Here is a 25969-nt window from a genome sequence, read left to right as displayed (position 1 = left end):
TGTCAGTGTTCTGTGTACAGATAAGCTGCTGGCTACAGGCTCAGCCTCTGTGCTCTCATCACTTTGGCTTTGATGAAGCTGTAATGACTAGTTTTTCAACATCATTTTCACTCTTCACAGGGACGACAGTGAAACCAAACTTGGTGAGATCTGCCTCCTCCACCTGCTGAAGCTGCTCTCCCTGCTGACTTATCCGCAGCTTCTCTTCTTCTTTAATGTCCTCCTGGTCAACATTCAGATTCCATTCCTGGTGTTCAGGGAGAGTTTCTTCTTTAATCACCAACAACGGCTGCATGTCTATAAAGAAACAAATTAACAATAAATGTTAGAACAACACTCACTAAAATAAAATAACAGAGTGGTGAGTTTGACCTGATGACAGTAAGTTATTGCACTGATAGAACTGATGAAGTGGAAATGTACATCTGGATTTGTTTCAAATGTCACAAATTTTAATTCACATCTTTGTCTTCCACAATGGACTATTGTAGTGTTTTATTTTCCGGATTGATGGTAAATGGACCGCTTTTCCATCTGCATCAGAAGTTCAGAGCGCTTTACAATTGTGCCTCGCATTCACAGACACACTCATACACCTATGTCAGGGTGCTGCCATGCAAGGCTCTCATTATACACCTGGAGCAACTATGAGATTAAAGACCTTGCCCAAGGACCCTTATTGATTTTCCAGTCTGGTTGAGTTTTGAACCAAGGGTCCTCTGGTCTGAAGCCCAATGCTTAATAGACCATCACCTCCCCTTTTGCCACAAAATAGTATAGGATGTCAGCAAATGGTACCGAACACTGCTAGTGGAGCTTTGATGAAAACCAGTAGGTTTGATCACAGACATTCTGGCTTCCCTTCACTGGCTCCATGTGACTTGAAGAACAGATTTCAAGGTTTTGTTGCTGAAAGATAAGGTTCTAAATGGTCATAAACCCAACTACCTTGTTGAACTTATTCAGTCTTATCTGCCTTCTTGTGTCCTTGGATGCAGACTTGTTCTCTGCCCCAAGGGTTAAAAGAATTCAGCAGGCTTCAGAGCCTTTTCTTTTTTTCTGCTGTCCTCATACCTTGTGTACCCTCATACCAGGCTGTCTGTTGGCATTTGAAAGCAGTCATGAAAGTGGGCTACGGAAACAACAACAACAACCAAAAAAATCTGAAAGTTTGGCAAAGGGCTAAGGCACCTGCTGGGGGGTCTCCCCCAGAAAATTTTGGAATCTCAGATCCATTCTGGTGTATTTTCATGTGTATTTACCCACCAAAAACCCCCCCCCCAAAAAAACTCCCCCAAATTTTTTGTTTAGGTCAGGTGAAGTTTTCCATCCCAGTCTTTTCATACAATTTGTTTTGTGCTACCAGCCTCTAATCCAAAAAACATACACTGTTGTTCAGAAAAGTGCAGAGTAAAGAAAACAATTCAAAGAACTCAAATATGATCATTCTCAGTATCACTTCAAATGGAACAATAGGAGTATTTATTGCACTTTAATGCATCAACTTGTTAAACTTTCGCTCACTTCTGAGTTTTCCTCGTTTTGGCAGGAGCTTTGGAGCAATTGATAAGCTCTGTTTTCATATTCTTGGCCACCGTAAAATCCTTACAAATGTGTTTTTACTTCAAAATTAATTTCTGATGACTGTACATTTTGACGTTTAAAAATACTTTTCTTACATTAGAAAACTTCATTATTAATTAAAATCGTTTTAATAAAATAGTTATAGTTTTAATAAAAATAGTTTTAATAAAAAGATTCTTTAGAAATCTTTGATGTTCATCTGCAAATTAAAGCCATAACTTATCTGTTGTTGTTGAGATAATTTCTTGATTAACATTATAAGGAACCTTGGGCATTTATTACTTGTACATTATTTTGTACATTAAATAAAAAGAAACATGAAACAGCGCTGTGCTACTTTCTTTGATTACTTGATAGATAAAAAATTGAAATAAAAAAATCTAAGCTATTTCAGTTAATATATCATTACTGGGAAAAATATGCAGCTCATAAATTTTAATGTCCACAACAACGTAAGCCATTAGAACCAACACACAGTCCCCAAAAATATGACTTCATAAAGTCTAAAAACAAAATAACCATTCGCTTTTGGAGATTATTGCCAGCTTGCAAACCAACACAGCACATTACTGCCACCAACTGTTTGGGCATGGAACTGAATGAATCATTTCTGACGTATGTTATCAAAAATAAAAATGACCCGGAAACGTTCACCACTTCAGTAAAAACCCAGGTTTCTGGTAATCTTTCATCACTGGAAAGGCAACTTTAAGACTACTCTTAAAACATATTCATTTTCTATTCATATAATAATTTCATGGTTTTTATCTTCTTTTCATTATTGTTGCTTGTTGTGCTTAATAGTTTGGGGTTTTTAATTATTTTTTACTCTGTGATAGGGGGATCTCTGTTTAATGTTTCATTGTTCTCTTTATTGAAAGTGCGCTTTAATTTTTTAAATCATTTGTTATTGCTACTAAACTGCACTTGAACAAAATATCAAAATTCATTAAATATGACAAACATCTACAGTGACATTAAAACAAATTTTAAAAATAATAAAAGCCAACTAATTTAATTATTTTGTAATAATGCTGATCTCATCATACACAATGTTCAGATATCTGTCACAGACAGATGATGACTGGAGTGCATTTTTAAGGAGAAACGAGGTGATAATCTGTGAAGGAGGCACTCTTAGAAGGGGGAGGGCACTGTCTTCACTGTGCCTCCACTGCACAAGTTATTTCGGAGCTTCAGCAGCAATTCGTAATTTACAGTGTGTTGGCATTAGACAGTGTGTACATGCAAATCTTCTCTTTTTTTTAAGTGAGAGTACATTGCTTTAGTTTTATGTGAAGACAAATTTTACGTGGATTTTCTTCGGTGGGGAAGCTCAACGCGATGGATGAGGTGTAGATTTTACCAGTTGCATTGAACACAACACGGGTGAGCCTTTCCTGTGTTTATACAGAGATAAACGGACTATCAATACTGCAATTACTGCTTTTTATAAAGACGATGACAGTGTTTGGGATTTTATTTATTTATTTATTGTGCTTTTTTTTGTGTTTGTTTATGCAGCTCTGTTAAAGATTTATAAAAATTGTAGCAATCACCGGGCTGTGAACTGTTGTGCTGCAATGCATTATGGGAGTAAGGGGTTTGGGTTTTTTGGATCTGAGTCTGATGATTTACCCAGACTGACATAAAATATGAGTAAATTAAGTACGTTTGTATTTTTTTTTTTTTTTTGTGGCGTCTTGAGGTATTTTGTGAATGCAGAAATGCGCTCCGACCTCAAAACACGCTCCTGTGATGTAAGTCCAACAAACCCTTTCTTCTTCTGTGGCTTTTAAGGGCAACCGGCGTTGTTGCATTGCTGCCACCTTCTGCATCAGTCCATTATAACAGTACTAAATCCTCTTGAGTCCAGTGTCTTTCAAGTATTTAAAAAGCCTACACTTCCCCTCCCACTTTAATCTTTATTTAACCAGACCCGGACAATTATAAAGTTTCCAATTTACCTACCATTCTGATCATATGTCTAAAATACTTCTAACAGAAACTTATTTCAGGCCTATTCTTCTCAATTCTGAGAGAAGCTCTTGCCTTTCTCTGGAATGTTTATTACAATACATGAAGACATCCCTAATCACCAAAACGGTTGATGTATTCAGAGTGGGTATATCATCTAGTGTTCAAGAGATGAAACTTCAGCCACTGACCGAACAATCAAATGTATTTAATTATTTCACCAAAACATCAAATCTAGGCTTGCATCTTAGCTGTACCTTTTTTGGCACTGGACAGATTGTGCGGCGACATGGTACAACATGAGAGCCGAAGGCGCAAAGTCCTCTGGGGGGGGGGCAGTTGTGTTCTCAGTTGTATCTGAACAAGATATAACCCTAGAAAGTGATTTTTATCTAAGTAAAAAGTGTATCTCACTCTAAGAAAAGTTGTATACAGTGATACCAATTTTTTTTTATGGTACCACTATAACCCAATATATCATAGTATAATAAGACATCCAAATATTCTGTTTAAGTACTTTTATATGAAATAATAAAAGCTTCAGATCATTGTCTACATCAAAATATGACTAAAACGTTAACGGTCATTATTTGAATGTGATTTAGTGACTTTTCTCACCCATCCAGATAACAGTGTTCTGTGGAAATTTTGACAGAGACAATTTTCCATGTCGACAAAGCAACATCGTGTCATTTTTTGTCTCACAGGTTCAAAAACTCTCCGACTTCAAAACCAGCTCTGCACATCAAAAACACAAGTCCCGACGTGAAAACACCAAAGGGGCCATGTAGCTTTGAACGAGACACATACAGATGTGCACGCCACACACACACACACCAATTTAACGCCCATCACACGCAGCCTCCAAACATTCAGCATAAATGATGTGGGTGAATATAATCTGGCCACAATGACAACACCTCACCGTACCATCAAAGGCCCTGTGGTGTAAAGCACACAGTGGAGGAGGACAGGAAAGCGCCATGGGTCTGTCCAAATCCAGGTGTACTGGCTTGACGTGGTCCACTGAAATGTGTTCAGCTTTACCGCCTATGTTGACCACAAAGTTTTTTTTTTTACTGTCTCATTCTACTTTCATTATGAAACAACGTCTTATTCATTATATTAATTGTAGTGTTCTTACCTTTAATTACAACAGAGAAAATAAATTACAAATTCCGCAGTGAACAGCACACGGCTCAGGCAGCTGATGGAATGGATGACTTGAACCACAAGCGCCTGTCCAGCTGCTTCATCAGAGCTGAGTCGCTTCAATTTCCAACCAATCGTGGCTCATGTAACAAGTTTGTCCACTTCGGTCTCACTGAGGAAATGGCACTCATCGTATTGAGAAAAAAATCCAAACACGGAATTCTTTGGTTTTCATTCGTTTTGTTAGGGGTAAAAAAAAAACAGAACAACAGAATATTAATTTTGAGTTTGACTGAAAATAGTCAAACAGACCACCAGCATGACTGCATTAACAAAACACTCTTCAGCCTGTCAAGAGCCAGTGTCTCCCACTAAATGCATTGTTCAGCATTTTAAAATAAATTTTAATGTCACTGAGTTAATCCATTGAGTGCTTTCCATTCATTGTGTTTTTAAATGAAATTAGGATGTGTTGTTGTCATTTCTATTGTAGGATTCTTTTAGGTCAAGAAAATTAAATAGGTGGCTGGGGCAATTCTGTAGACAGCAAGGCTTTAGTTTTATAACTGGCCTTCGTTTTGGGGCTGCCATGGTTTGCTGATGCCGGACGGCCTTCACCCTACTGTGGAAGGTGCCGCCATCTTGTCTGCAAACAGACAGAGCTCTGCAGGGAAGGTAACATTAGGACTTTACAGCAGGCCATGGAGCAGATGATTAGAGACCCTTCAAGGCTTATGACGAATGTGGGTGTGGAGTACAGTTTATGTGGCAAGGAGGGAAATTCATCCAGTTGAGACTGTGGCCTGTTTCCACAGACATGTTCATAAAAAGCATAGAGGGATATGCTTTGCAAACTTAATACCCATTGCTACATTGGATGACACTGAAATTGAGGATGGCCCACTGGCTGTTCCAGCAAATCAAATATTTTGTCTGCTACCTACAATCTATGTGGAATGTCTCAAACCGAAACCTACTTCCAGGCATCTTATATATGCTACTCTGGAAACACTCCTAAATCATTTATGGAAATTATGGACGTATCAGGATTCTAGCAATGCATTCCGGATTTGACGACCATTAGTGGAAATACCCTGGATTTGGTTTTCGCACGTGGTATTGCTGTCACAAATATTGACATCATGTCTCTTGCATCAGTGGTCTCTGATCATTCACTTATTAGGCTTACAGTTTTGCTGACATGTTTAGTGGAATGATAGACATGATTGTGCCAGCTATATCAAAACCATGGCCCCCAAAACACAGTCACCTTGGTTCAATGATTATTTAAGTGACATCAAGTATAAGGCTAGAGGTCTAGAACAAAAATGGCAAAGTTCAAAATTAGAAGTATTTCATCTTGTGTGGCGTGATGCTATCTCAGACTATAAGCATGTACTACTGGCTCCAAAGCAGGCTTATAATTCTGAATTGATCGACAAAAACAAGCATAACTCAAAGTTCTTGTTCGACACAGTGGCAACACTTATTCATTGACAACCACCTGTAAGTCACTCTCCTTTTACAGTACAAGATTTCTTAGATTACTTCAAGAAGAAAATAGATGACATAAGGTTCAACATATCCCAGCATGCCTTAACCCAGCCACTACATCCTGATATTGAGGTGGGTGCCATCACTGAGGTATTAGCTAGATTTACAGAATTTGATAGTATCTCACAAGGCGTGCCGATGAAACTCGTTACACCTACAAAAAGCACAACCTGCTTATTTGATCCTATACCAACAAAACTGTTTAAGGACCTGTGGCCCACTCTTAGGCCGACTGTGCTGGAAATTATTAATCTCTCATTAACGTCTGGATCTGTTCCTAAATCTTTCAAATCTGCAGTGATTAAACCATTACTTAAGAAATCTAATCTTGACCCTAGGATATTGAAAAACTATAGGCCGATATCAAATCTATCATTTTGCTCTGAAATTCTGGAAAAGGTGGTTTCACAGCAGGTCGTGAACCACTTTATTGAGATCTTTTTGAGCCACTGTGGTCTGCTTTCAGAAAATATCATTCCACAGGGACAGCTCTCACTAAAGTGGTGAATGAGCTACTGCTTGCAATGGATTCAGACACCACTACGGTTCTGGTGCTGTTAGATCTTAGTGCTGCATTTGACACCGTGGATCACCATATTCTACTCGACAGGCTGAAGAATCATTTGATGATTACTGGGAATGCCCTTGCATGATTGACGTCATACCTGACTAGTCATTCTCACTGTGTTTTGTACAATAACACTACCTCTAATCTTAGTGACATGAAATTTGGGGTTCCACAGGGGTCCGCCTTAGGCCCCCTGCTTTTCTCCCTTTATATAGCACCCTTTGGGCATATACTGTGGCATTTTGGCATTACCTTTCATCGCTATGCTGATGATACTCAGTTATATATGCTGATAACTACTGGTAATCTCATCCACATAAAATCCTTAGAAGATTGCCTTGCATCAGTGAAAAGATGGATGTCTAGCAATTTCCAATTTTTAATCTCTGATAAGACTGAAATCAATCAATCAATCAATTTTTTTATATAGCGCCAAATCACAACAAACAGTTGCCCCAAGGCGCTTTATATTGTAAGGCAAGGCCATACAATAATTATGTAAAACCCCAACGGTCAAAACGACCCCCTGTGAGCAAGCACTTGGCTACAGTGGGAAGGAAAAACTCCCTTTTAACAGGAAGAAACCTCCAGCAGAACCAGGCTCAGGAAGGGCAGTCTTCTGCTGGGACTGGTTGGGGCTGAGGGAGAGAACCAGGAAAAAGACATGCTGTGGAGGGGAGCAGAGATCGATCACTAATGATTAAATGCAGAGTGGTGCATACAGAGCAAAAGGAGAAAGAAACAGTGCATCATGGGAACCCCCCAGCAGTCTACGTCTATAGCAGCATAACTAAGGGATGGTTTAGGGTCACCTGATCCAGCCCTAACTATAAGCTTTAGCAAAAAGGAAAGTTTTAAGCCTAATCTTAAAAGTAGAGAGGGTGTCTGTCTCCCTGATCTGAATTGGGAGCTGGTTCCACAGGAGAGGAGCCTGAAAGCTGAAGGCTCTGCCTCCCATTCTACTCTTACAAACCCTAGGAACTACAAGTAAGCCTGCAGTCTGAGAGCGAAGCGCTCTATTGGGGTGATATGGTACTACGAGGTCCCTAAGATAAGATGGGACCTGATTATTCAAAACCTTATAAGTAAGAAGAAGAATTTTAAATTCCATTCTAGAATTAACAGGAAGCCAATGAAGAGAGGCCAATATGGGTGAGATATGCTCTCTCCTTCTAGTCCCCGTCAGTACTCTAGCTGCAGCATTTTGAATTAACTGAAGGCTTTTTAGGGAACTGTTAGGACAACCTGATAATAATGAATTACAATAGTCCAGCCTAGAGGAAATAAATGCATGAATTAGTTTTTCAGCATCACTCTGAGACAAGACCTTTCTGATTTTAGAGATATTGCGTAAATGCAAAAAAGCAGTCCTACATATTTGTTTAATATGCGCTTTGAATGACATATCCTGATCAAAAATGACTCCAAGATTTCTCACAGTATTACTAGAGGTCAGGGTAATGCCATCCAGAGAAAGGATCTGGTTAGACACCATGTTTCTAAGATTTGTGGGGCCAAGTACAATAACTTCAGTTTTATCTGAGTTTAAAAGCAGGAAATTAGAGGTCATCCATGTCTTTATGTCTGTAAGACAATCCTGCCGTTTAGCTAATTGGTGTGTGTCCTCTGGCTTCATGGATAGATAAAGCTGGGTATCATCTGCGTAACAATGAAAATTTAAGCAATACCGTCTAATAATACTGCCTAAGGGAAGCATGTATAAAGTGAATAAAATTGGTCCTAGCACAGAACCTTGTGGAACTCCATAATTAACCTTAGTCTGTGAAGAAGATTCCCCATTTATATGAACAAATTGTAATCTATTAGACAAATATGATTCAAACCACCGCAGCGCAGTGCCTTTAATACCTATGGCATGCTCTAATCTCTAATAAAATTTTATGGTCAACAGTATCAAAAGCAGCACTGAGGTCTAACAGAACAAGCACAGAGATGAGTCCACTGTCCGAGGCCATAAGAAGATCATTTGTAACCTTCACTAATGCTGTTTCTGTACTATGATGAATTCTAAAACCTGACTGAAACTCTTCAAATAGACCATTCCTCTGCAGATGATCAGTTTGCTGTTTTACAACTACCCTTTCAAGAATTTTTGAGAGAAAAGGAAGGTTGGAGATTGGCCTATAAGTAGCTAAGATAGCTGGGTCAAGTGATGGCTTTTTAAGTAATGGTTTAATTACTGCCACCTTAAAAGCCTGTGGTACATAGCCAACTAACAAAGAGATTGATCATATTTAAGATCGGAGCATTAAATAATGGTAGGGCTTCCTTGAGCAGCCTGGTAGGAATGGGGTCTAATAAACATGTTGATGGTTTGGATGAAGTAACTAATGAAAATAACTCAGACAGAACAATCGGAGAGAAAGAGTCTAACCAAATACCGGCATCACTGAAAGCAGCCAAAGATAACGATACGTCTTTGGGATGGTTATGAGTAATTTTTTCTCTAATAGTTAAAATTTTGTTAGCAAAGAAAGTCATGAAGTCATTACTAGTTAAAGTTAATGGAATACTCAGCTCAATAGAGCTCTGACTCTTTGTCAGCCTGGCTACAGTGCTGAAAAGAAACCTGGGGTTGTTCTTATTTTCTTCAATTAGTGATGAGTAGAAAGATGTCCTACCTTTACGGAGGGCTTTTTTATAGAGCAACAGACTCTTTTTCCAGGCTAAGTGAAGATCTTCTAAATTAGTGAGACGCCATTTCCTCTCCAACTTACGGGTTATCTGCTTTAAGCTACGAGTTTGTGAGTTATACCACGGAGTCAGACACTTCTGATTTAAAGCTCTCTTTTTCAGAGGAGCTACAGCATCCAAAGTTGTCTTCAATGAGGATGTAAAACTATTGACGAGATACTCTATCTCCCTTACAGAGTTTAGGTAGCTACTCTGCACTGTGTTGGTATATGGCATTAGAGAACATAAAGAAGGAATCATATCCTTAAACCTAGTTACAGCGCTTTCTGAAAGACTTCTAGTGTAATGAAACTTATTCCCCACTGCTGGGCAGTCCATCAGAGTAAATGTAAATGTTATTAAGAAATGATCAGACAGAAGGGAGTTTTCAGGGAATACTGTTAAGTCTTCTATTTCCATACCATAAGTCAGAACAAGATCTAAGATATGATTAAAGTGGTGGGTGGACTCATTTACTTTTTGAGCAAAGCCAATAGAGTCTAATAATAGATTAAATGCAGTGTTGAGGCTGTCATTCTCAGCATCTGTGTGGATGTTAAAATCGCCCACTATAATTATCTTATCTGAGCTAAGCACTAAGTCAGACAAAAGGTCTGAAAATTCACAGAGAAACTCACAGTAACGACCAGGTGGACGATAGATAATAAATAAAACTGGTTTTTGGGACTTCCAATTTGGATGGACAAGACTAAGAGATAAGCTTTCAAATGAATTAAAGCTCTGTCTGGGTTTTTGATTAATTAATAAGCTGGAATGGAAGATTGCTGCTAATCCTCCGCCCCGGCCCGTGCTACGAGCATTCTGACAGTTAGTGTGACTCGGGGGTGTTGACTCATTTAAACTAACATATTCATCCTGCTGTAACCAGGTTTCTGTTAGGCAGAATAAATCAATATGTTGATCAATTATTATATCATTTACCAACAGGGACTTAGAAGAGAGAGACCTAATGTTTAATAGACCACATTTAACTGTTTTAGTCTGTGGTGCAGTTGAAGGTGCTATATTATTTTTTCTTTTTGAATTTTTATGCTTAAATAGAGTTTTGCTGGTTATTGGTGGTCTGGGAGCAGGCACCGTCTCTACGGGGATGGGGTAATGAGGGGATGGCAGGGGGAGAGAAGCTGCAGAGAGGTGTGTAAGACTACAACTCTGCTTCCTGGTCCCAACCCTGGATAGTCACAGTTTGGAGGATTTAAGAAAATTGGCCAGATTTCTAGAAATGAGAGCTGCTCCATCCAAAGTGGGATGGATGCCGTCTCTCCTAACAAGACGAGGTTTTCCCCAGAAGCTTTGCCAATTATCTATGAAGCCCACCTCATTTTTTGGACACCACTCAGACAGCCAGCAATTCAAGGAGAACATGCGGCTAAACATGTCACTCCCGGTCCGATTGGGGAGGGGCCCAGAGAAAACTACAGAGTCAGACATTGTTTTTGCAAAGTTACACACCGATTTAATGTTAATTTTAGTGACCTCCGATTGGCGTAACCGGGTGTCATTACTGCCGACGTGAATTACAATCTTACCAAATTTACGCTTAGCCTTAGCCAGCAGTTTCAAATTTCCTTCAATGTCGCCTGCTCTGGCCCCCGGAAGACAATTGACTATGGTTGCTAGTGTCGCTAACTTCACATTTCTCAAAACAGAGTCGCCAATAACCAGAGTTTGATCCTCGGCGGGTGTGTCGCTGAGTGGGGAAAAACGGTTAGAAATGTGAACGGGTTGGCGGTGTACACGGGACTTCTGTTTAGGGCTACGCTTCCTCCTCACAGTCACCCAGTCAGCCTGCTTTCCCGACTGCTCGGGATCTGCCAGGGGGAACTAACGGCGGCTAAGCTACCATGGTCCGCACCGACTACAGGGGCCTGGCTAGCTGTAGAATTTTCCACGGTGTGGAGCCGAGTCTCCAATTCGCCCAGCCTGGCCTCCAAAGCTACGAATAAGCTACACTTATTACAAGTACCGTTACTACTAAAGGAGGCCGAGGAATAACTAAACATTTCACACCCAGAGCAGAAAAGTGCGGGAGAGACAGGAGAAGCTGCCATGCTAAATCGGCTAAGAGCTAGTAGCTACGCTAACCTAGCGGATTCCTAAAAACACGCAAAGTGAATAATGTGTAAATAATTTAGAGGTGATTCAGCAGAAGGAGTGCTTTAGTTAAGGCACGTAAAGATTACACTGGGAAACAAATCGTAATCTAGATAACTAGATCAATCTAACTGCGCAGATTAAACAGCTAACAGATACAGAAAAACACCGCTGTGCTCCGGAACAGGAAGTGATACAATACCGCAGTGAGAGCCAACCCACTGGTTTTTGGTCCAGTGAGACATCGGCATCAATTTGACCAGCTAACGCTTAGCCTAAGCTTGTGTACCATACATCACACTGACAAAGTGAGGAACCTTGGGGTAATTTTTGATCCTACATTGCCCTTTGACCTCCACATTAGAGATATTACGAGGACTGCTTTCTTCCACCTGTGAACTATAGCGAAGATTCGTCCCATCCTGTCTACGGCTGATGCGGAGACCCTGATTCATGCATTTGTCTCTTCTAGACTGGACAACTGCACCGTTCTATTTTTTGGTTTACTGCAGTCCAGCATTAGGTGTCTCCAGTTGGTTCAAAATGCTGCTGCCAGACTTTTGACAGGAAGCAGAACGTTTGACCACGTTACACATATTTTGGTGTCTCTTCACTGGCTTCCTATCCCTGTGAGATCAGATTTTAAGGTTCTGTTACTAACCTATAAAATTATTCACGGACTAGCACCTCCCTACTTAGCTGACCTACTTAAACCCTACGTACCGGCCCGGGATCTGCGTTCTCAGGGTGCAGGACTACTTTGTGTCTCTAGGGTAAATAACAAGTCTGCGGGTCACAGAGCTTTCTCTTATCATGCACCTGTTTTGTGGAATGATCTCCCAGCATCAATAAAATAGATTCTGTAGCAAACTTTCAAGTCCAGACTTAAGATGCACTCATTTTCCCATTTTCCGTATAGCTAGGATGCTGGCATAGTATGTTACTATGCCTCCTACACTTTTAAATTAATTTTATTAGGAAACAGAGCGGGTCAGAGTCTGGGGCTTTTAGTGAAGCTTAGGGCTAGTGGCCGGCGATCACCTCAGTATTTCTTCTGTTTTTCTTGTTGCTTAATGATGACAAATTATACTATATTTGTTGTCTTTCTGATGCCTGATTCTGTTTTTTTCATCTGTTTGAGGTGCAGCTCCATCCAGAGATGGGAGTGAGTGTTTTCTTCTGCAGGCCTCCTGTCCTGTGCACCAGCATGGACTCCAAAAACGTCCTGTATATTCGTATTGTCAATTGTGTCGGTCACATGGCCCAAGCAGAGGGTCACCCCTTTGAGTCTGGTCTGCTTGAGGTTTCTTCCTCAAATCATCAAAGGGAGTTTTTCCTTACCACTGTTGCCTGTGTGCTTGCTCTAGGGGTTGGTAAGGTTAGACCTTACTTGTGTGAAGCACCTTGAGGCAACTTTGTTGTGATTTGGCACTATATAAATCAAATAAATTGAAAATGCTCCCTTTTTGAAGTCTTTATTAATGACCATAAGTTTTGTTCTTGTTGTTAAAACTAGCAACAAAAACTAGCCTTGCTAGTTATGCTCCAAAATTGTGATTTGCTATAATTTACTCATTGTACAGGCTGAAAAATAACACTACTGAGAATGCAGGCTAAAAACTCTAAATCCAAAAGTTTATTCAACATCTACAGACTGTGAAATATCTTTCACTTTTGAATGTCTTTTCAGTGGTAAGTGTAGATGTTTTTGTTTATGTTTTTTCAGATGTCTTTCAACGACAAATGCTCACTGGGAACTCACCAAGTAAGCCCAAACCAACAAATCAAAAACACATCAAGTTGGTTGTTACTCTTATTGATGTAATGGCCCAGTCTCACGGCACTTAACGAAGGGTGACCATGCCCTGAGGAAACAAGAAATCTGGACTTTTGTTGACTGTCGTTGGCATCGTTTAACCTTCGCGCAGTCTCGTTCCTGCAGCTGGCGCTACCTCAGGATTTTTAAACTGTTGAAAAATTTGAACGAAGGGCAATGAAAACCTCAATTCGTCTGTGTCTCGTTTTGCTGTCATTCTTGACGTTTTTTAATCGTTTGTGTAGTTTTTGTAACGTTATTGTTTAATTTGACTTGGTTGGAGCAGCTGAACGTTTTCACACAGTGCAGAAGCCGGTTTCTGAGGCTGCTGCTGCGTTCATGTACTGTTGGAAATTACAGGACAAACTCAGCCTGCTTGCTTGGATTTTTTTTTTTTATCTGTGTGGGGGGGCAGCTTCAATGGGCTCAGGCACCTTACATAGGCCAGAATTAATCTCTTGTGTGGATATAATTAATTATTTTGCCACAAGCAACTGCTTAATTTGAAACAAAAAAGCTGTGTAATTTCCGACGGTACCTGAATGCAGCATCAGCGGCAGCAGGGGCTGCTGCGTGACGTATTATTTTGTATTAAATATAACAATCTGAGTGTAGGAATGACAATCCAGCCCTTCTGTACATGTGGCAACGGGTAGATGAATCAGAATTATTATATAAAGAGCTGTTCAGGAAGGCAGAATTCACATTGTGGTTCAGTGATCAGCTGGTGGAATAACCGCACATGTGAGTCAATGCACGCGTTCACACGCACTTATTAATTTACTGCTCTGATATATTCAATCATCTTTGCACTTATATTTATTCTCCCTTTGACAGTTTTCTGTTATAAATCAATATATATGGCTTAGAATATAATACAGTGATACAGCAGTGACCACAGCGCACTTTTTTTTCTTTTTTTTTTTAAATTGGAGGAAGACGGAGTGCGCAGCGTGTCAACAGACGGTGTGGATTCTGATAATGATGGAGATGATCCCTCTTTTGTTCTGGATGAGGAGCAGGTGGTCGACCAACGTGCGCACAGATCTCCACAGATTCTGTTTGCACTTTCTCCAGGACCCAGCGCCGAGTCCTGGAACGCAGAGACGCAGACACACACTGCTCCAGCTGTGGCTCCAGGTGCGTTTCGTTAAAGCGTCGAGATCGTGAGCTTCGGTTTTGTTAAGTTCCTCTTTCATCCCTTTTGCACTCTTGCTTCGCAGACTGTTCGGTGATAAAAGCTCTTTCGTCCACCTTTTCTCAACGAATTGTGACGTTTTTTTACTTTTCCCTTCGTTCAGGAATCGTCGTGTGCCGTGTGACTGGGCCATAAGATAGAGATGCACTTCAAAACAAATCAAACACAAAACTTTTATTACGTTACTGCAATATAATGTCAACAAACTAAAGTTACCTGATTTTGTTCCATGTCTGACTGACTGATTTTTTTTTTTTTTGGCAATAAAAGTTCATGCACATAAAATACACAAAACACAGCATAAAAACATATTTCCATTGTGGTCCTCGGGATAAAGATAAAGAGCGAGATAGAGAGAGAGATAGAAACACTGGTGGTATTTCTTTTATCAGCTATCCTGCCACCACAAAGATGAATAGTTGCCCGAGATGAAGACATGCACAGTATGTGGAATCAATGTATCTTCTGCTCCATGCGTAATATCTGTGACCCTGTGACACATTGTTGACAGTTAGACATTGATTTGTATTTATAATAACAAAAACCAACTGTAAAAGCACACTTCATATTTGTATTTTTTTTTTTTTTTTTTTTTTTTTTTAAAGGTGTAACTTTTATAGTCACATTCTCACAGACAGAATGCACGCGACATATCTTTGTATGAATTACTGGTATCTGCAATAAACAAAACAATATAACGGAAAAGGGGCACTAGCTTAATAAGTATGTTAAGTTCACAAATCAGCATGTTAAACATCAGATAGACATGGCTATACAAACAATGTTAGCTTATATTAGAGCCAAAATTAGCTGGCCTATTTGCATACCGAAAGAACAAATTAATGATCATTAATGGACCATTATAGCCCACCTTTATCACAAACACAGACAGCCATCAATGTAAAGGGAACGAGTGCACCAACAGCTCAATATTATAATCCCAAGACTCCATAGCTGCCCAACAAGGTGCCTGATGTTAAAAAACACTAAATTCAGTACTGAACGGTTCCTGCAGGATGACACTGATCTCAAAAATAACCCAGGCGACTCACAAAAAAGCAAAAAATCCACCAAAGATTGGACATTTTTCATCCCTCACACATCGTGAAAACATCATGAAATCAGGCTGGGAAGTGGGAAAGAGTTTAATAACAACTATCTCATGCCACTGGTGGAGAACATTTTGCCCTGACAAGATTGCTGATGTGTGTTTGGCTCATAACACTGTGGCACAGAGGACAGAAGACACATCATCTGATATTAAAAAGGCAACTGGGGGACGAATGTGAATTTAAAGCCCAGATTTTTCTGACACAAATCAGTTACTGATTGATTTTAGGCTCTGACGATGGCATGAACATAGCAGAAGAGCTGCTTTACATCAAAAGCTTTCAAGACCAAACAAGAACAGATTAAGGAGCAGATAAAGAAAAGGCTTAAGTTATTTTAGATCCACACGTTTGTGTGAGCAGACAATTTCAGTTACGAACAACAAGAACCAGCTTGAGTTTCAAAGGCTTGAGTCTGCTTTTGTTACAGGCTAAGTGGACTGATATCACAAAACCAAAGACAGTTCTGTTAACAAAGACTGTTTCTTGGACCAGACTTCCATCACAGCATCTCTTTCTCTTTTTCAAACCAACATTTCTGCACACTTCCACATTTACACTATTTGGGTCGACGTGTCACGCCTGGTAGCAAAGCCAGATATTAATGCGACCAAGTTACCAAGGAAACGTTCCCTAGTTTGGGTTGATGATGGGAGCTAGAAAATAGAAAATAAATATGATAGAAAATAATGGATTTTACGTATTCATTGAAGTCATGTTGATTTGAAATAATATTGCAGTGATGAATAAATTCTGGGAGTAAATATAATTATTCTTTGTCTGCTCATAACCAGAGCAGCTCTTACCCGTGTACAACAGGTTACTGATGTTGGATCAAAATAAACCAAACCTCTACATCCCAGAATACACAAATCACTGCCACCAGAATCCTTTCAGTTACCTTTGTTCATTTCTAAATTCAAAGTTCCTGTCGATCTTGGACAAAGGGAGTCAAAACACTGAGTGTGGTGATGTCACTTTCCTTCAGGAATAAATCATTCAGAGATTTTACAGAATATGGAGAACTTTTACATGTATCTTTCATCAAAATCCTCCTCATCCTGTTGTGTAAGTATTGACAGAATCTCTAGAGGAATACCAGATGAGGAAAATATTTGACCGTGACAACAACATGTTATAAAGTATCAGCAACACAAACAAGGCTGAGTGACAAACTTGTTCTGTAGATGATATTTGGAGTATTAAAAACAGCATCCAGCCCTTTACCTCTTTTGTTCTCTTCTTTTAAATGACTCATTTCTGCTTCCTGGTCTGTCATCATTCCTTCATCAGCAGGTGTTAGCTGTAGTTTCAACATGTCCCTCAGCTGCTGGACTTCAGACATGTTTGTAGAAAGGCTTTAAAACACACAAGAGAGAGAGTCAACCACCAAGTGGAGGAAGACTAAAAACAGGCTGATTTAATCAGCCTGGGCTGCTCTGCTGCCCAATCACAAGTGAGAGACATAGGGATAAGCATTGATAAGATTTGACTGATATCGATGTCATTATTGATTCTGCTTATCGATCCGATTCTTTATCAACTCCCTTATCAATACCTCCTATGAATTTTCTGTGTACTAAAAGTACGCTCTACAAGTTTTCCATTGTCAGGATTTTTTTTTTTTTTTTAGTCTTAAAGTAAATAAATATTAAATTAGTCACTGGATCAACTGGTCACTGGACATAAATAGAAATAAACAAAATCTCTAGTTTCTGTCAAAAGCATCAGGTATTAATGAGACAAATTTAACTCCACAGACCCTGAGCTGAGCTCTTGCACCCGGCTGTGCTGCAAGTCAAGATCCATGTAATTCATCAAGAATGGAGGATGTCTCATTTTGGGAGAGAAATGGTTTGGGTCAGTTGTAGTTTATTGTCTGTACTGCAACCTTTGTAAAGAGTTGTCATTTGAATTAAAACAGTGATTCCCCTTGAAGTTATTAAATCCGACTGAAATCTCTCTTTCCAACTTTACTCAGCAGAGAGCCACGCAGCTTTCGTAGCTGTGCAGTTAGTCCCACAAAAAAAGAGGATATCATTATTATCGTTTCCTTTACGTGAGCTTCACTTTGGCGAAGTGGGTCCAGCTCACGCCAGAGAACCATCGCAGAAAACTCTGGTGTGGAACGGAGAACGATTCTTGTTTCTTGCCCACAACAAGACAAAAGTCCCAGTTAGTGACTTTAATCAGCACACAGGTGACTCACGACTGACATCTTTAAATGGCTTTGAGGTTAATAAAGAAATTGCAGACTCGCTGCTTGTGCTTCGCTGCTTCAAAGTATTTAGCTGCTTCTGAGACTGCTTTGCAGCTTGTGCTGCAATCCGATGCTTCACTTGGCAGCTTCTCAGAAACAGTGGGTCTGCAATCAACGTAGAGAAATGTTCTTTAGAGAAATGCAATCTTGAATGTTGCGAAGGTTGCTTATAAAGGCAAAATTGAGGACAGTGATCCAAGATGTGTGTGGCAGGGGTTACAGCATTTCACCAACCACAAAGGCAGTATACAGGCAATAACAAATGGAGCCCTGCCGGCAGAGGAGCTGAATAACTTCTTTGCCCACTATGAGAGCAAAAGCTCCTCGACTCCACCCCTTCTGGTCACTGACAAACCAGCCCTCATGATCCAACAGCATGAGGCGAGGCACATTTTCAAAGCGGTGAATCCTCAGAAGGCTGCTGGGCCCAACGGGGTACCTGGGAAGGTGCTCAGGGCATGCTGCAATGAACTCTCTCCTGTCTTCACCACCATCTTCAACTCTTCCCTTGCCAAAACCTCTGTCCTCCCTTCTCTGAAATCAGCAGTCATTCTTCTCATCCTCTACAGACCTGTGGCCCTCATAACAAAGTGCTTTGAGAGACTGGTACTCAAACACATTCAAGCCAGTCTCCCACCACCACCAGGTTGCTTTCAGGCCAAACAGATCTACAGACAACACCATATCCATCACTCTCCACACAGCTTTGAACCACCTGGAATGCAGGAACAGCTGTCGGGATGCTCTTTGTGGATTATTCCTCTACTTTTACTAACACCATTATCCCAGACATCCTGATCCTCCCTGTTCACCAACATTTCCATTTAATTCTGTAATTAAGTTCGCAGACGACACTACTGTGGCTGGAGTTATCACAGGTGATGATGAGTCTGCTTATAGGCAGTAACTTCAGAACTTGTCCGTGTGGTGCTCTGCAAACAATTTCATCCTCAATACTAGAAAACAAAAGAACTCAATCAATTTCAGGAAACACAACACAAACCACCAGCCTCTACTTATAAATGATGAGTGTGTGGAGAGAGTGCAGTCATTTAAATACCTCAGCGTCCACATCACAGATCTGTCATGGTCATCCAATTCCTCAGCAACTGTTAAAAAGGCACAACAGCACCTCCCCTTCCTGAGGATTCTCAGAAAAAAAACATCTGAGTCAAAGGTTGCTCGTGTCCTTTTACAAATCAACAGTTGAGAGCATCCTGGCTTATTGCATTTCTGTGTAGTTAGCTGGTTGTTCTGTTGCAGCCAAGAAAGACCTCCAGAGAATCATTAAGACAGCAGAAAAAAAAAAAAAAAAAAAAAAAAATCATTGGTTGCCCCCTCACCTCTCTGTCAGACATCACAAACACCCGCATGTTCTCAAGAGCTAAGAACACCATTAAGGAGAGACACCACACATCCCAGTCACCATCTGTCTGAACTGCTGCCCTCCAGCAGGCATTACAGGGCGATCAAATCCAGAATCTCCAGACTCAAGAGCTTTTTAGGACATGTCATATCCGCACTAAAGAATCACGGACAATACCCCCCCTTCATTTCCCACTGCCTTTCTGCAGATGTTTACTGCACTTTATGCGTGCATATTTTAAAAGTAGTGGATACACACACCTAGCGATATTTGACCGGATCTCCTTGCTGATTCGCTAGTTCAAATGACGTCATCGCAGAAGGTATTACAACATGGCGGCATCCTCGGCATTGAGTGTTGGTGCCAATTTTTCATCTTTAAATGCTGTTTTGGGTGCCATAAAGTCATTTCAATCCGAACAGAAAATCACCTACTGGCGGAGGGATTCTTGGACGCTAAAAGCAGCTCAAAAATGTGGTATAGCCATGCCAGAAATGATCCACCATGCCTGAAATTATTTACACCGCCACGCCCAAAATTATGTTCACCAGCACTTTTTGACACGCGGTGGAAGTAATATCAGGCATGGTGGAAAAAATTTTTGTAGTCTTGGTAATTTTCTGTATGGGGCAGGGATAATAAGTTATTACTTTTATTTGGCCTTAAGTGGCCTAATTTTGTGTAGCTAACATGATATAACATTCAAAATGCCATGGTAAACAGAAATAATCTCTTAGATTTGTGATTTCCAAAACCTGCAAATTCAGGACAGAATAAAAAACGAAAATACAGACGTCCACGTCAGGATGTGTGTTTATCCTGTTTCTCTGTCAGTGTCATGTCTGCAAAATCTTCGATCAGTCCATCCCTGAAAATAGTGAATGGTAAAATATGCCAATTTTCAATAACGAAAATCACCAATATCGAGCTACTATCATGAATCTGAAATAAGGAGATCTTAAACTCCGATCGCCTTTAAGTTCCCGCCCGACCGCGGCGTTCCGTCGTGAATAAATTTAGAGGGCGGCAAAACAGCGCAACCTGCCATTTTGCCGGTGCCAAGTACTGCGAAATATCATCCAGTTCAACTTTACCGAGGGCGTAGCTATGTTGAAATAAACTCTATGATGATGTAATTTGAACTAGCCAATCAGCGAGGATATCCGGCCAAATATTGCTAGGTGCATTTGCCATATCCAGCAAAATATCCACTGCCTACTTTAAATTGTTGTGAGTACCTAGTGGAGTTGCAATCCTAATTTCGTTGTTCTGTAATTAGTTCGATGACAATAAAGGCGTTCAATTTGTTTTATTTATATGTTTCCTGAATTTCCTTTATTATTCCTAATAAAGTCTAGTGGACAAACCTGCTCTGGATCAGCGAACTTCAAGTTCGAAAACAGCAACCAGCACGTTGACTAGTTTCTTCTTGCTGCTCTGCGACGTTTTTTGTTTCTACCAACTCAAATATCTCGGCATTAGCAGCAGTTAGCCGCTGTTTCAACAACCTTCTCAGCTGTTTCACCTTTTCGCGCTAACTTCGTCTTTTCTTCTTCTTCTTCCGGTTTACTGTCGACCTTTGTGCTTCTGGAGCTCTTCAAAAAACATATTCGGGGATCACAGAGTGAAGTTTGATCTGTTCAGAAGAGTTTTCAGCGTCTCCAGCTAACTAGCTTCAGCCTCGGACAACAACGGCAAAGTTCTTCTTCGTTGGATTATAATGGCGGTGACGAATTTATCTTTGAATTACCGCCACCTCCGGGACTGGAGTATGGAGAAGGTGCTTCAGATTCTCAGAGACCATGATGCTGGTAAAGTAAAGCCACGTGTGATCAACCTGTATATGGAGCTGACATCCCTTCAAAAAGCTGTTCATGAGAGCATCACAGATTATATTATTCATGCAGAGACTGTTATCACCACACTGAGGAAGGAAGAAGAGACTTTGATGATTTATTACCTCCGCCAACAAAGTAAGAGGAGATTATGTTTTCGCCCGTTTGTTTGTTTGTCTGTCTGTTTGTGAGCAGCCTGGAGTCCACAGTTTTTCATATATCTTTATCAATTTTTTCCTGAAGATTTATATCCTGATAGGAAAGAAGTGATTCAATTTTCAAAGTTTTATGTCAAAGGGCAAAGTCATGAAAAATCTTGGAAAAATCCCTGTCTTTATCATGAACAAATATTAAAAAATTCCTAACTCTGTCAAAAAGATCAACTTTGTTTCATATTTGGCAGCTGTATGTAAGATGGTATCCTTCATCGACTGAGTTTGATCTGTATCTGATCCAGATTACAGATTTTGTGGCCATTTAAATTTACATCGAAAACCTCATTTAATGTATATTTTACATTTTATCTTAATCAAACGTGCCCCAATCACTCTCATATTTCACAGTGAGGTGGACTGGCACTCACTATTGCCTGACAAAGTTTGATCTGGATCTGATCCGGATTGTGGACTTTGTGGATATTTGAATTCAATATTGAAAAGCCCATTTGGTGTACATTTTGCATTATATCTCAATCAAAAGTGCCTCAATCACTCATTTGTGACAATGAGCTACAAACTGGCACTCTTAATGAATATACTAAGTTAGATCCGCACCTAATAGGTAATGCGGAGTGGCGGATATTTAATTTTAACATTGGAAAGCCCTTTTGGTCTATGGGTGATTCTTTAACTATGGGCACTATTGGCCTTGTAAATGTAATTTCCACCACACCATTGTCTTACAATATAAAGCGCCTTGGGGCAACTGTTTGTTGTGATTTGGCGCTATATACATGTGCTCTGATGTCACTGTTTATCTCCATAGAAACTACCCAAACAATCTTTCATACAAACTGTTTAAAGGGACATTACAGTGTTGTGGTGGAAATTACAGCAATAGTGTGGGACAACTACATTTTGTTTAAAAAAATCACAACAGTTGTATGACATTGAATACCCCAATTATGTTTTGATTATTTTACTGATATTTTATTCAGAGATATTTTAAAACATTAGAAAAAAACGTTTCTTACCATTCATTTTTATCATTGAAGATCAAAAGTCTGGGTGTGGGACAAGCACAAAATGGCAATATTTGCATATAATGATGCTGAAAAAAGGTGAAAAAGTCATCATAGACTACTAGAACAAATTTCTTAACACACTTTCATTGTAAAGATAACTATAAAAGTGTGAAATTTCCCCTTTTTTCTGTTTTTCATACAATATGATCAAAGGACATAATAAGTGCCCGTAGTTTAAGAATCACCTTTAAAATACATTTTTTTTCACATCATCATCATAGTAATACTTTTATTAAAAAAAGAAACTATTTAAAAATAATAAGCTCGGTCATTCGTGAAAAGCTCGGAGTAGAGCCGCTGCTCCTTCACGTTGAAAGGAGCCATCTGAGGTGGTTTGGGCATCTGGTAAGGATGCTTCCTGGGTGCCTCTTTAGGTAGGTGCTCCAGGCATGTCCATCTGGGAGGAGACCCCAGGGAAGATCCAGGACAAGGTAGAGAGATTATATCTCCACTCTCTGCGCCATCAGCTGATCCCGTCTCTGCGCACTCCACGTCTGCCTCGTCTTCATCTACTGAATCACTCACAGCCCGCTCAGTCTCTCTGCCACCTGCAGCCGACTCTGCTTCCGCGTGTGACACGGCCACTCCGCTGGGATCGTCACGCAAAGCTGCTGGTTCTGTGATGTTGGCAGTGTGTTTACCAGCTCACTCTGCCTCATCATCGCCTGCTGTCGACTCAGTCTCCATGTGTTCTGCTGGAGATTCACCCTCGGCGGCCGCTGAAAAGGTCTTGACGTGCTCTGCTTCACAGCCAGCAGTGGCACAGATGGGCGCATCTCACGTGCACACGCAACTGAACAGTGCAGCCATCCATGAGCTGCTGCAGCCAGCTCCAGCGCTTGCCCTGAAGATGACCTTGGAGAACAGTAACTGTGGGACGGTTAGTGACTTTTCTTTTTTAGACTGGTTTATGCTGATCTGTTTTCATGCATGCCTGTGATTCCATGGGAAATCTGTTAAAAACGCCACGTGGTCTTCTTGTAAGCGACTCCATTAATGTCTGCGGTCTATTTTATGATGAGCTTCAGAATTACATCATTCGTTTTGATCTTCCCCGGGGATTGATAGTCATTTAGTGGGTTTAAACTCCACTCATGCTGTGGCAGAACCCTTTTACTGGTTTCTGAATCACTTTTCCTGCTTAGATTACTCTCAGGATATACAATCCCAATTCCAATGAAGTTGGGACATTGTGTAAAATGTAAATAAGAACAGAATACCAGTGGTGGGCACAGCTAACCAAAAAGTTAGCTTCGATAACCATTAATCAGATAGCTGAATAGTTATCTTTTATGATGATAAACCAATAAACTGCTAAAAAATTTATCTTTATTACAGATAACCGATAACTATTAGTATTGATTTGGATGCGGCCACATCAGATTACACTGTAGGTTTCCGATAAACCAGTTTCACTTTAAGTGCAGCAGGGGCTGCTGGGTAAATTCAAGGATCACAAACACAAAGAACACACGAAAAATAAATGAATAAAAAAATAAAACCCCAAACACTGTCATCATCTTTCAAAAGCAGTAAAACACAGTATTAGAAGTCACAGTTTATCTCGGTATTACATACACCGTCATTTACAAGCTAAAAGCTGCTGCTTTTTCGCACACTTTGAACCCTGTGGCTTAAACAACCGAAATACATCCATTAATGCACTGACTGGCAGAGTACAACCCCTGGCAAAAATGATGGAATCACCGGCCTCGGAGGATGTTCATTCAGTTGTTTAATTTTGTAGAAAAAAGCAGATCACAGACATGACACAAAACTAAAGTCATTTCAAATGGCAACTTTCTGCCTTTAAGAAACACTGTAAGAAATCAGGAAAAAAATTGTGGCAGTCAGTAACGGTTACTTTTTTAGACCAAGCAGAGGGAAAAAAATATGGAATCACTCAATTCTGAGGAAAAAATTATGGAATCATGAAAAACAAAAGAACGCTCCAACACATCACTAGTATTTTGTTGCACCACCTCTGGCTTTTATAACAGCTTGCAGTCTGAGGCATGGACTTAATGAGTGACAAACAGTACTCTTCATCAATCTGGCTCCAACTTTCTCTGATTGCTGTTGCCAGATGAGCTTTGCAGGTTTGAGCCTTGTCATGGACCATTTTCTTCAACTTCCACCAAAGATTTTCAAATGGATTAAGATACGGACTATTTGCAGGCCATGACATTGACCCTATGTGTCTTTTTGCAAGGAATGTTTTCACAGTTTTTGCTCTATGGCAAGATGCATTATCATCTTGAAAAATGATTTCATCATCTCCAAACATCCTTTCAGTTGATGGGATAAGAAAAGTGTCCAAAATATCAACGTAAACTTGTGCATTTATTGATGATGTAATGACAGCCATCTCCCCAGTGCCTTTACCTGACATGCAGCCCCATATCATCAATGACTGGAAATTTACATGTTCTCATCAGGTAGTCATCTTTATAAATGTCATTGGAACGGCACCAAACAAAAGTTCCAGCATCATCACCTTGCCCAATGCAGATTCGAGATTCATCACTGAATATGACTTTCATCCAGTCATCCACAGTCCACAATTGCTTTTCCTTAGCCCATTGTAACCTTGTTTTTTTCTGTTTAGGTGTTAATGATGGCTTTCGTTTAGCTTTTCTGTATGTAAATCCCATTTCCTTTAGACGGTTTCTTACAGTTTGGTCACAGACGTTGACTCCAGTTTCCTCCCATTCGTTCCTCATTTGTTTTGTTGTGCATTTTCGATTTTTGAGACATATTGCTTTAAGTTTTCTGTCTTGATGCTTTGATGTCTTCTTTGGTCTACCAGTATGTTTGCCTTTAACAACCTTCCCATGTTGTTTGTATTTGGTCCAGAGTTTAGACACAGCTGATTGTGAACAACCAACATATTTTGCAACATTGCGTGATGATTTACCCTCTTTTAAGAGTTTGATAATCCTCTCCTTTGTTTCAATTGACATCTCTCGTGTTGGAGCCATGATTCATGTCAGTCCACTTGGTGCAACAGCTCTCCAAGGTGTGATCACTCCTTTTTAGATGCAGACTAACGAGCAGATCTGATTTGATGCAGGTGTTAGTTCTGGGGATGAAAATTTACAGGGTGATTCCATAATTTATTCCTCAGAATTGAGTGAGTCCATACTTTTTTCCCTCTGCTTGGTCTAAAAAAGTAACCGTTACTGACTGCCACATTTTTTTTTCCTGATTTCTTATAGTGTTTCTTAAAGCCAGAAAGTTGCCATTTGAAATGACTTTAGTTTTGTGTCATGTCTGTGATCTGCTTTTTTTCTACAAAATTAAACAACTGAATGAACATCCTCCAAGGCCAGTGATTCCATAATTATTGCCAGGGGTTGTAAAAGACACGTAGTAAATATACATTTTTACCTGTTAGTTTCAGTGGGATTCATCTGAATAAATAATCCACATAAAGCGTCCTTTTTAAAATCCAAAACAGCTTCGAAACGTGAGCTGTGCCGTGAGAGCTGCTCTTCC

General features: G+C 40.1%; 1 long non-coding RNA gene across 1 annotated transcript; it reads right to left on the bottom strand.

The window, feature by feature from the left end:
- Positions 1-241: 241 nt before the first annotated feature.
- Positions 242-21157, bottom strand: LOC117530349. Its single transcript, XR_004566338.1, has 3 exons — positions 20919-21157; positions 16995-17125; positions 242-297 (listed from the first exon to the last, which is right to left on the bottom strand). It is a non-coding gene; the product is annotated as an uncharacterized LOC117530349 (long non-coding RNA).
- Between the last annotated feature and the right edge of the window lie 4812 nt (positions 21158-25969).

This window comes from Thalassophryne amazonica, chromosome 18, assembly GCF_902500255.1.
Source record: "Thalassophryne amazonica chromosome 18, fThaAma1.1, whole genome shotgun sequence".
NCBI classification, from domain to species: Eukaryota; Metazoa; Chordata; class Actinopteri; order Batrachoidiformes; family Batrachoididae; genus Thalassophryne; species Thalassophryne amazonica.
This window is presented reverse-complemented; position numbering and strand designations above follow the sequence as displayed.